The sequence below is a fragment of the Aulonocara stuartgranti genome, assembly GCF_965226115.1.
Source record: "Aulonocara stuartgranti genome assembly, chromosome: 3".
Lineage (NCBI taxonomy): Eukaryota > Metazoa > Chordata > Actinopteri > Cichliformes > Cichlidae > Aulonocara > Aulonocara stuartgranti.
The window spans coordinates 40,060,817-40,073,434 of NC_138941.1; positions in this window are offsets into that span (position 1 = coordinate 40,060,817).

A 12,618-nucleotide genomic window follows, 5' to 3' on the forward strand; every position below is an offset into this window, starting at 1 on the left:
ACATGCCTGAACCCATAAGCTGCTGCAAAGTCTTTGAACTGTTGACTTGAAAACTGAGGTCCATTGACACTGTAGAGAAACTCTGGAATCCCATGTCTGGAAAAGATTGATTTTAGATGCACTATAACATCCTCCGATCTTGTGGGAGTACATTTGGCTATTTCCACAAATTTAGAGTAGTAGTCCACCAGAAGCACATAGTTGCTGTTGTTAAACGTAAAAAGGTCTGCTCCAACTTTTTGCCATGGTCTCTCAGGGAGTTGGCTTGGCATTAAAGGTTGCACTGGGTTGGTACGCTCTTTGATGCATATGGTGCAGTTTTTCACAAGTTCATTTATTTGCCCACTCAGACCAGGCCACCATACTGTCTTCCTGGCTCTCTCTCTGCATCTAGACATTCCCTGATGTCCCTCGTGTAGGGCAATGAGGACAGAGTGGCGCATAGCAGTAGGGATCACTAGTCTGGTGCCTTTCAGTGGCAGATCGTCGTGTACCGTTAAGGTGTCTCTGTGTGGCCAATATGCTTTAATTGGTCCTGTGAGATTGCTGTATTCTGGCCAGCTGCTCTGACAAAAAGCCATGACATCTGAGCACATGCTGTCGGTTTTAAGCTGTTCCTTTAACTGTGTGATGTATGTCGAGGTAGCAGGCATGCATTTGACTATTTCATCCACATATATATTTGTGTCATCCAGTAGTTCAGCTGTAGCCTTAGAATCAGGGTCTTGGTTAACGGGTGCACGTGACAGTGCATCTGCTGTGAGGAGTGCTTTGCCTGGAGTGTGTGAGATGGTGTAACTGTACCTCATGAGCCTTAGGCAGAACCGTTGGATTCTGGGTGGAAGCTCAGTTAGAGCTTGCTGTCCTAGCAGGCTGACGAGTGGTTTGTGGTCAGTCTCTAAGGAGAAGTGTCTCCCGATGAGAAAATCTTTGAATCTTTCACAACCCCATGTTAGTCCAAGCGCCTCCTCCTCCACCTGTGCATACCTCTGTTCTGTTTCCGTTAAAGAACGAGACGCATATGCAACAGTTCTCCATTGCTCTCCCTCTTTTTGAAATAGGACTGCTCCCAGTCCATAGGAGGAAGCATCTGCAGACAGTTTTAACTCTTTGTTTGGGTCATAGAGTGCAAGAATGGGAGTTGACGTCAGATCGCCTTTTAGCTGATTGAATGCTTTTTGCTGTGCGCAGCTCCAAACCCACTGATTTTTCTTCGAGAGCAGGTCTCTTAGGGGCTTGTCTCTTTCGGCCAGTCCTGGGATGAATTTGCCTAATTGGTTAACCATCCCGAGAAAGCTGCGCACGTCACTGACGTTTGATGGCTCTTTCATTGCTGTGATCGCTCCAATTTTGTCTGGGTCTGGCTGTACTCCCTCCACAGACAAAACGTGTCCGAGGAACTTCACTTCCTGTTTGCTCAGGTCACATTTCTCCAGGTTTAGTGTGACACCAGCCTCTTGGAGTTTATTGAGCACTGTGTGCAGCCTGGCGTTGTGCTCCTGCTGATCCTGTCCCCAAATGAGGATGTCATCCATGTGACAAACCACACCTGGCAGCCCATTAAGGATCACTGACATTCTATGCTGAAAATGTTCTGGGGCTGACGCTATTCCGAAGGGAAGTCTGTTAAAGTGGAAGCGCCCAAAGGGTGTAATGAATGTTGTGTAGTGTGCTGACTCTGGTGACAATGGAACCTGCCAGAAGCCTCTTTTTGCGTCTAACTTACTGAAGACTTTTGCTCCCGCCAGGGATCCAAGTGTCTGTTCAACCGAAGGCAGGATGTACTTTTCTCTGCACACTGCTTCATTGAGGTGAGTGAGGTCAACACAAATACGCACATAGTCGTTTTTTGTTGGCACTGGGACTATACCTGCACACCATTCTGTTGGTTCTTCAACTCTTCTGATTACTCCCATGGACTCCATTCTTTCCAGTTCCCGTTTCACCTTTCCTAACAAAGGGACGGGGACCCGTCTTGGTGTGGCGAGGGAAAAAGGCACATCATTGGGTTTCAACTTAATCGTATAAGGTTGTTGCATTAAACCTAATCCCTGACACAGCTTTGGGTAGTTCTCATTCAACACATTCAAGTCAATACTGTCAGCTCTACACACAAGGTTCAGCTTGACACTTGCTGGCCTGCTTAACAGTGCTATGTGCAAATCTTTGATAATGTACACATGTTCCTGTATTTCCTGTTCGCCTTTGCAAATTGTTTCTCTGCTCATACCCAACACATCAAGTGGAGTACCACCTGGACCAAACAATGGTCTATCTGGTTTACATAACTCTGTCTCATTTTGGTTTATGCAGTAATACATCTGGGCTGGGATAACAGAGACGTCAGCTCCTGTGTCTATCTTAAATCTAACTTCGTGGTTTCTGATAGTAAGGTCTGCATACCAAGGATCTGAACCTGCGTCTACAGAACCAAGGAACACGGGCGTATCATCACTTTTCTCTGTTTCTATCAAATGCACAGATTTAACAGATTTACACACTTTACGGAAGTGTCCTCTTTTACCACATGAGTGACATGTTGCATCTTTTGCTGGGCATTGTCCTTTACCATGCGCAGGGGTTTTCCCACACCTGTAGCATGATCTCCCATTTGGTGTTTTGTCCTTTGTTGTGCATTTACGTTCTCTTCGGGGTTTGAATGTTGAATGCTTTTGTTCCCTGTGCTTCACTGTCACAGCATCTATTTTCATCTTATTTTCCCCTCTGATGTCTGTCTGTTGTTTTTTGATGACTTCAGACTGCCGGGCCTGATTAACCGCTTTCTCCAACGTCAAATCTTTCTCCATTTGAAGTCTCTCCGCTAAGCTGATGTCCCTCAGACCCACGACGAGGCGATCTCTTATTAACTCATCGTGCAGTGCACCAAAACTGCAGTTTACAGCTAAAGCATAAAGTGCGGTGACAAACGAGTCAACAGTCTCATTAGCTTGCTGTGTTCTTTGATTAAAGCGGGCTCTCTCATAGATAATGTTTTTCCTGGGAACAAAGTACGTATCCAAAGTGTCTCTTACTGCTTGGTACTGCTGCCTTTGTATGTCCGATAAAGCTTGCCCTCGGAGGATATCATCTGCTTCATCCCCCATGCAGTAGATGAGTGTGTTTACCTGGTTAGCCTCTAAGCTAAGGTCAAAATCTTTCAAACCTCCTTATCCACTTTTCCTATTGCTGTGGCTTTGAGAAATCAAACAGCTCGGGAGGTTGGATGGTGAATGTGGCATTCGGGGGTAAGTTGGCGTTAGCATTATAGCCGCCGTTAGCTTGCTGGTGGGGCCGTGACATGCGAGGCTGTGTAGCTGTTGCACTAGCTCCTGCTTCTTCGTCCGACATCTTATCGTCTGGAGAAAAACTCTTTACCGCTCCCAAAGCCGCTTGCTGTCACTCCCCGATGACAAGGCTCTTACTGCAATCCCACTTCTGACACCATGTCGTGGTTTTAGGCAAGGATTCAAGCGACACTTTGTAGAGCACTCAAACTCCAACCTTTATTATTCTACTTGCAGTTTCAGAACCCCCCTTTCACAATAAAACAGGTTATACTTAAACAGATTACACCACAATGATGGACATTGCACAGCTGACCATCTTCATCCGTGGAGAGGAAATACTGAACTTTAAATCGATGCACGGGACAACGACAGAAAAAGACATTTTTTAAAACGTATGTCAAAGTGTAACCGACATGAAACTGCCCTGGGACAAACTTGTTGGACTTACAACAGATGGAGCGCAGGTGTTGTGCGGTGAAAAAAGCGGACTAGTCAGCAGGATGCGAGTAAAGAAGCAGGAGCAGAACTGTACTGGTGAGTTAACAGCATATCACTGCATCACACACCAGGAAAGGCTGTGTGGTAAAGTCCTAAAAATGGAGCATGTAATGATCACCGTAACGCAGACCGTACATTTTATCTGAGCTAAAAGTTTAAATCACCGTCAATTTCAGTCTTTTACGTGTGAAATAGATTCAGAGTTTGCCGAGATTTCTCATCATACAGAGGTCTGTTGGCTGAGTTGGGATAAAAATTCTCAATAGAGTTTTTGAGCTCAGCAAGGAAATCTGTCAGTTCATGGACATGGCATGTATGATGCGGTGAAGGCATTTCAAGTGAAGCTGTCACAAATGCACCAGTGCAACCTGCCTCACTTTCCCTGTTGCCAAGTAATGTTGAACCAAGTCAGCGGACTTTGCTGAACTGCACCTGTGCAGATTCAGATGGAGCTGCAGTGTAATGATACACTCAAGGGAAAGTACGACACTGAATGGGCGCACAGTTTACTAGTTCTATTCCTGAAGCAACGCCCAGCTCCGTCTACATGCGGCTCCAACCTTGTGTATGCTTTCATTTATTTTTTCTGGGGGTTTTGGCAGCATGTTCATATTTCTAACTTGCATAATTTTGACAGGATATATTTTTATGAAGAGCAAAATATTTAAATTTAAAGTTGATTATTTTTAAGTTTATTTAATCTGGAATAATGTTCCTGTCTGTTTTTATTCATATTTATGTTTAAAAACATTGTTTTAGTGTGTTCAATAAATGTTTATCTTGTTTGGCCCGCAACCTAAAGTGTGCCTTGAGCTTTGGCCCCCTGTGCAATTGAGTTTGACACCCCTGCTTTAAAAGGAAAAAGCTGAAAATTTAAATAGTTAAAAGTTGAAATGTGAATAGTTGATTTTTGTATTATATGATTTATTTATTACATTTTCTGTGGAGTGAATAAATAAAAGTATATTTACGGTGGCCCCTACAGACAAAGCAGCACGTATAAACTTCAAAACACGTAAAAACTCCAAACATGTACAAAAGACAACAGAAGTACTCCAGGATGCTAGGCGCAGTGTTGAGCTTTTGTTACCTAGTGGCTACACAAGCACACAAACACTGAATGAGACTGTTGTGACTGTACCTGCAGCTCCCGTCTTCACCTCAGAGTAAACAGCACTCTGCTCTGGTTTATGATGCTTCCCTGTGAAGATGATCAGATTGTTGGACATAAGGAAATAATTAACTGTCAAATTTTTTAAAATGTTTATTTATTGTGTTTTTACATTACATTTACATTTATTAATTTTAAACTGCACATGTTTTATGTACTTACGCTTCTTTTCAAAGTTTTTAAGTTCAATCAGAGCGTATGTGACATCTTGATGTTCATCTGATCCTGAAATGTTCATATTTTAGTTACAGGATTGTAAACATTTCACATGGAATTAGTTTCATTAAATCAAAAACAAGTTTCTTCTCTAAATTCTCTGTGTTTTTCAACAAATATACTGCACCATTTCTGTTGTCTTCAACTGGCGTAACTGAGTCATAGATGTGATTGGTACCTAATAAAAGATGAGCCAGGGTCAAATTAATCATTGAATAAAAAACTAAAGATTAAATAATTATGTTTAAGTCAAAACCAGGCTATAACATATTTTGTTGTTACTCTTTGTGTTGTTCTGATATTAAACAACAACATTGGATTCTTTCAGTCGACTTAAAGACACAATCAGGTTGTAAAATCCTGTTTATTTCTCATTTTATGTTCATGTGTCAGCTGGCTGTTTGGATGTTTGTCCAACTAGATTTTGACGAACGTTCTTTGAAAAGCTGCTGAGCACAAAATGAACCTAAAAACTGTTCCTGTTAATGAAGACTGATTTTAAAAGTCAATATTAATAATGATAATCAAGATCAGTTTAAATACTGACCAGGATGAACAGAGTCGTACACATGAGTTTCATTCTGGTTGACTCCATGATTTGTGGAGGAGCCCGGACTGTGACTCTCAGACTGGATCGACCTGAAACAGGAAATAAACACAATAAACTCAAAAGTAACTGATGTTTGTTTAAAATAATAATAAAAAGTATTTTACCAACCTGGTGAAGCAGGAATCTGTGAAAGAGACAAATGTTATTACACATGTTTGTCATGTATAAATTGTTCCACTGATATTTTGTGTCATGAGATCAGAATACATGTATATGTGTGAATAATTAAAGTGTATGTAGTAAATAAACTCTCTAATACAGCATGAAAAGAAGAGGCTCTTACACTTGGACTGTCTGCAGCGATACAACAAGAGCAGGAGAATAATAATGAGAGAGACTCCACAAACCAGTCCAACCATCAACCACACAGGAGATGAAGAGCTGTCAGCTCCAGACACAGTTACTGCAACAACAAACAATAATGAATATTTCAGTGAGGTAACCAGGCAGGTCTCCGAGGATCCTTTCTAGGAAAATAAGGTTTGTATGCTAACAGATTTCCCCCTTGTTTCAGTTTCTTCCTGCTTCAATATTCGTTTTCATGCCATCATTCACCTCCAGTCAGACGCCTGCCACCTTGGATCATTACCCCCCTATTCACCACCACTGCTGCCCCCTCAGAGCCTCTTTCTCACTTGCCTGCCTGCCCATCGTTCAACAGTTTCCACAGACCTCTGCCTTCATCCACTAAACCCAGCTAGTCTGGACTCCAAGTAAGGCATAGTTGCAGCCACTTTATGAACACTCTCTGTCTTGTCACATTCCCTCAGATTTCCTGCCCTAACTGCTCTCTCCTCTCCCACAGATCTGCCGCCCTCACACTGTTATGTCCGCTCCTCTGGCCTGTCTCTCTCACCTCAGTTAAGATGTTTTTGTAGGACTCGCTCATTAAGTTTAGGTTTATTTATGTCTTGTTCTTGTTGACCAAGTCAAAGCTCACAATCTGTTGTGTTAAATGAATTATCCTTTGTTTGAGTAAACTTTGACTCATTACATCCTCTGCTGTTTTCACCTGCTGTTAAACCTGACAATATAGAGATATTACATAATAGTTTTATAAAGTTCTTACAAAATAGATCCAGGTGACTTCGAGCCTTTAAACAGACAATCTAATGTTCCTTCTCAAGCATGAAACTCATTTATAAAGATCCATCAAATATTTTGTTCCTGCTCACCTTTAACTGACATCCAGCTCTGTGCTGACTCTCTTCCTGAGTACTGACACTTGTAGAAACCTTCATCAGACTTTGACACTGCAGAGATCTTCAGCTCCCCTCGGGTATCATTTTGAATAAGTTTGTCATTGTGATAGAAAAACACATTGGAAAGTATTTTTTGTGTTCTCAAACTGCAGCTCAGATTAACAGAAGCTCCCTCAGTCACAGGATGAACAGGACTCACCAGGATAGGAACATAATCATAATAATCTGTGAAAACAAAAAAACAAACATATTGTTTCAGTCAGACCAGCTGGTGCAAAACTTTTAGAAAAAGCTGTGAGTCGTGTCTCATGATCTACATGCTGACCTGGTTTCAGAGAGATTTTCTGAGAGCCTGGTTTTAATGACTGGAGACAATATTGAACTATCAATCAATCAAAGCTTTATTCGTCACATGCAGGTTGCCCTGCAGTGAAATGGGACCCCCCCCCCGACCTTACACATATAGCACAAACATTACATGGGGATACAGGTCGGAGATTGGTAGAATCAGGAAAAAACATTGAAATGTACACTACAGTGGGGAAAGTACAAGAGGAAAAAAGAGACCCCTACTCATGCTGTGCTTCCATGGTAGGACAGCATGAGAACAGGAAACAAAAAAAACTCCTTTGCACAAAAAAGCACATAAATGTCCACAGCACAACATTGTGAAGACATGACAAGCCACAGGGGTGGGTGGGGGGTGAGGAGTAATCCGAAGAAACACAGCAGCCACCCTGCACAGCGCTATCATTCCAGCGCGGCACACAGACCCGCCGTGTTCCCTCGCCGGAAACAAGCATCGAAGGCGTTGGAAAGGGAGGGGGGATGAGTGAGTGCCTATCAGTGTAAGTGTATGTGTGTGCGTGTCCATAGTTCAGCGGAGACAGTGTCCTTCGCTCTATCAGGCTAAGTAAACAGTCTGCCAGCCAACCCAGGTGGCCTTCATGGGACGGGAAGAATAGTCATCACACAGTCGTTATCAGGGAGTTGTTTTGGTGGGCTCCAGCCTTGGGCCTAGCAGCTGGCGCCGTGGTGTCCAAATGTTGAATATTGTTGATTTCCTTTGTGAGCAGCTCGAATTTAGCCCTCTGACACTGGTCCCTCGATCTCCCGTTGGAGAGCCGCGAGCCTCCCCATGATGGTATCAAACTTCTGTTCCATGGTGTTGTCAGTCTTTTGATTCTGAGACCTCACAGCTGCAGTGATCCGTTCCGCGATGTTTTCCAACTGTCGCTCAAGGGTGTCATTTTGAGTAGGCCTTTCTCTGATGTTTCCCCTCATACGCTCAATGGTGTTGTTTTGAGCCTTCACAGCAGCTGTAAGCGTCTCCAAGGTGTTGACCATATTACGTTCGTTGTGAGAGGTCGCGCCTCGTCCCGTCGCTTCGAATCCAGCGGGCAGCCTTGTGGGGGTTTGAACAGCCGGTTCCGCTTTCTTATTTCTCAGCATGAACCCTGTTATCATGGTTCCTAGAGACAATATTTCATGTTTAGATGTTCAGTTCAGTGGGTTCATCATGTGGATCATTCATGTAGTCACCACTTGCATTTTTTAGAAGGCTGAGGGTCCATGGAGTAAATAAATGCATCATGTTACATTTTATAGGGAGATTGTTGAATCTGTCATGTTATCACTACATGATTTGGCAAACTTTCTGTCAAGCTCAGATCCCAAATTCAAAATTTGATTAAGTGGGCTGGAAATATAGTTGGGATCCTCCCTTTATTTTCCCTGCAGGAGTCAAATATACAAATTGTAAACATTTGTATATTTGTGTTATTTAAATAATGGAGACAATAAAAGTTCATCTAATGTGATAACAGAGATGTTGAGCTCTTTAGAGTTTTATTCTGACAGAGAAAATATAAAATATTGTTGGCAAATTATGACAAACTGGATTATGAACGGATGAAGAGAAATTAGACCAACATCCAAGAATATTTTGATGCTTTGTTGCCTGAAATTGTCTGAAATTCTCATTTTTGTTTGTGTTGCCACATAGAATTACTTCACATAGAGCAAAGCTGAGACAAATGTTCATGTGACGTCTAAATCATTCAGATCCAAGAAGTAAATGTATAATAACATACTCTGTACAGTGATGTTGACTGCACTGCTGAACTCTCCTGATCCAGACTCACACCAGTACACTCCAGTATCTGACTTTGATGTGTAGATGTCACATGTGGATCCAGTCATTCTGCTACAGTCAGAGAGTCGGCCGTCCTCAGAGAACTTCCTCACTCCCCACTCAGTGAAGTTTCCCTCACAGGTCAGTGAGACAGAGTCAAAGGTGAAGTGTTGCACTCTGTCAGGACTCACTGTGAGAGACGCTGCTGAATGAACATCTGGAAACAACATGCAGTGAAGAGACAAAGCTCACAGATGTTAGGACTGCTATCACCCCATTTTACTTTAGACTGGCGCACCAGTAAACCAGGATTCTCATGATTTTTGATCCCCTCTTTGACTCAGACTAACAGAAGCGTTTTTGCGGTCTTCTTTTGCGGCTGGGTCAGTGAATCTTGGTTGGCGCGTGGTGAAACTAAGTGTGCAGCAAAAAGCTGCAGAAGCTAATTAGCCTTTGTTTATATCATTACATGGAGTCTGGAGAATTTTTGGATCGGTTTTGTTTGTTTTGCATTTATGTAACTGCTCTTTGAATCATCACTTATTTTTGCTGTGTTCGGTGGTTGTAGAAATGGCTTATTTGAGCATTTAGATTAGATTTTCTGTGGATATTACACATGGTGATATTTGCATAAAAGGCGTGACATCATGGGTTACATAACTTTTAAGCTGGGGCGTTGGAGCTTAATCTGTCAGCAGAATTCTTTCTACAAGTTTCCAAATCATACTGGCTCAGGTTAAAGGCAAATCATTCACGGGACTTTAGCTTTACCCTGATCAGCACTAATAGAACAGACAACACTGACAACAAGCCCTGAATCACACAGACAGTCAAATCAATGGAAAACAAAGGAGCCGAATACTGACATGTTTAAGATGATCTAACCCACATGCTTTATCTGCTGGCAGCTCATGTAGAGCTTGGTACAGGTCATGTGACATCATGAGCTTTGAGTCATCACTCTCAGCATCATCCACCTGATACAGATCACTCTGAACACACTTCAGTCATTTGCTGTAATGTTTCTGTCATAATTCTGTGATATTGTCTGTTTCACAGATTCCTTCTACAGTGAGATATTTTGCAGCAGCAGGACCAAAACTAAAAACCTTTGAAGTATATTTTAAATGAACAATAACAGCAGCTGTTATTTGTGACGTCTTCTTCTAGCGTCCATCTGTAGTCAGTGTTTGTCTTGTATTTGTCAGAGCTGTTAACCTGCCTGCTGACATCTTTGTTTCTTTATTAACTATATTTGACTTTTTTATCTGAACACCTACCTGAGCACTAAACAAAGAGTCTTAACTGTGTAAATCCTGTCTGTGCACTAAGTAAAAATAATCAGTACAAACAGAAACATGAGTTTAAATATCAAAACATTTAAAATCTCATAGATGTCTTTTGTTTTTCATGTTATCACATTAAATAAAAACTGAAAAATAAGAAAAGGAAACGAAGAAATTCAGTTTGGTTTGATCACAGAGAGAAAGGAAAATATTCAGTTCAGTTCTTCTTTTGGGGAGTTTTAATGTACACAGGCATAAATGGTTGTCATGGAGATGAGATTTTAATGGTCTAAATCTTGGTGAATAAAAATGATGACCTAACATGAGCTCATTGAAAGGACAGAGAGAAACAAACTGACCTGCAGACCAGACAAACTTTGGTTGACTGTGATCAGTGTGATACTCTGGGTCTCCTCTTCCAGCTCTGCACACATATCCTGCTGTGTGTGTCTGTCCATGAATGATGTAGGAGTCCTGTGCAGTCCCACTGCCATCAGGTAGCAGCTCATAACTGTAGGATTTATAGTTGAATGTTTTCAGATCAGGAACAGCTTTATACCAGTAGAAGCTCCATCCTGCAGACGGATGTTCAACCTCACAGTTCAGAGTTACTGAGGCTCCAGGACTCAGCCATGATGGAGACACAGTGAGGACAGGATGGGGTTCATCTGTTCAACAAAGGTTTTCTCTCAGTGAACATGTAGTACAGTCTCTGAACAGTGAGCTCAGTTTATACAAAGAATAATAATCTCAGTCTATATGAACAGAAACACATTTTACAAAGTGTTCAACCAGCTTAAAGAAAATATGACAGCAAGCAGGAGAAATCTGAGTGAGGGGAAGAGATTCAACAGCAGAGCAAGTTATAAACAGATGCATTTTTACTTCCACTCTTTCACAGTGATGGTGTCCAACTTCAGTCCTTGTGGATAAAATCTGTTTGATGCAGTTTAAATTAGGATTTGGTGAGTCACAGTTGGTTGTCTTTGGTGTCAGTTAGCATGCTATGTGCTTGTGTTCTTTACTAAATCTGATGTTGAAGCCTCTGATAGCTAAGATGAGACCTAGTAAGTGTGTTTTATATTCTTTTGCTGTGGAAGCTGACATTTCCTGTCGATGTGCACAGATGTCTTTAGGCCACATTAATAAGCACGCTGCCATTACAGGGAGCAGTTTGGATGTGATTTCCAGCTGAACTGTTAGGAATGCTGGAATAAGACTTCAGTGTTTGTGTTGCACAACAGGCCAGGTTAATTAGCCGAGTGCAGATCTTGGCGTTGAAACCTGATACTGCTGAACCTTAATGATCCACCTCTAGGAGATCTGAACTTCCACTGAAATCTTCTGTTCCTAATAATAATGTATACTTTATTGATCCCCATGGGGAAACCCCTCTCTGCATTTAACCCATTCACTCAGTGAAGCAGTTAGCAGCCACTGGCCGCCCGGGGAGCAGTGTGTAGGGATGGTACCTTGCTCAGGGGTACCTCAGTGGATTAGAGCCCCCGACCTTAAGACCTTAACAAAACCCCTGGATTCCTGATGGATCAACTGATATTCCAGAGAAACTGACTCACACTTCTGAACTGTGACATGACTCCACCATAAACTCTGTTACTGCGACACACAGAGGATTTAATCCAAGAACTGATTCCACACCAGACTGTGACTGTGAAAAGTTTTCTCTGTAAATCTGTGGACAGCTGATTTTGTGCTTTCAGTGTTGTAATTCCATTGATTGTGTTGGTGTTGTACTGGTAACTCACTGTGTTACTGATTATTCCTAAACAGCCACTCTGCAGGTCTAGTGAGTAAACTGAGTCGACTCATATTGATCAGAGTTTGAAGAGCAGCTGAAAGAAAGCTGGTTAACCCTGAAGGAGCTAACACAGGTTAACTTGTAGTTAACACAGATAAGAGTCAAACTAACTTGAACTGGACAGAGAGAGAGACATTTATTTATATTATTACATTAATGCATAAATTAATGTAAACTGGAAACTGTTTGTATATTTCCGTGCCTTCTGTTTCCCAAAAACAAGTTCAAAGTTCACCCTGATCTGTGGTCTGTTATTTTAGGGAAGCTATAGGTATAAACTGCTGGTGTGAACAAAGACTCTGGTCCTAGTTATCTGTAAATGTCTATGTAACCCATGGTTATTTTTATTGTAAATGGTATTTTTTTTTTTAAGTTTTACTTTTTGTTAAGTTTAA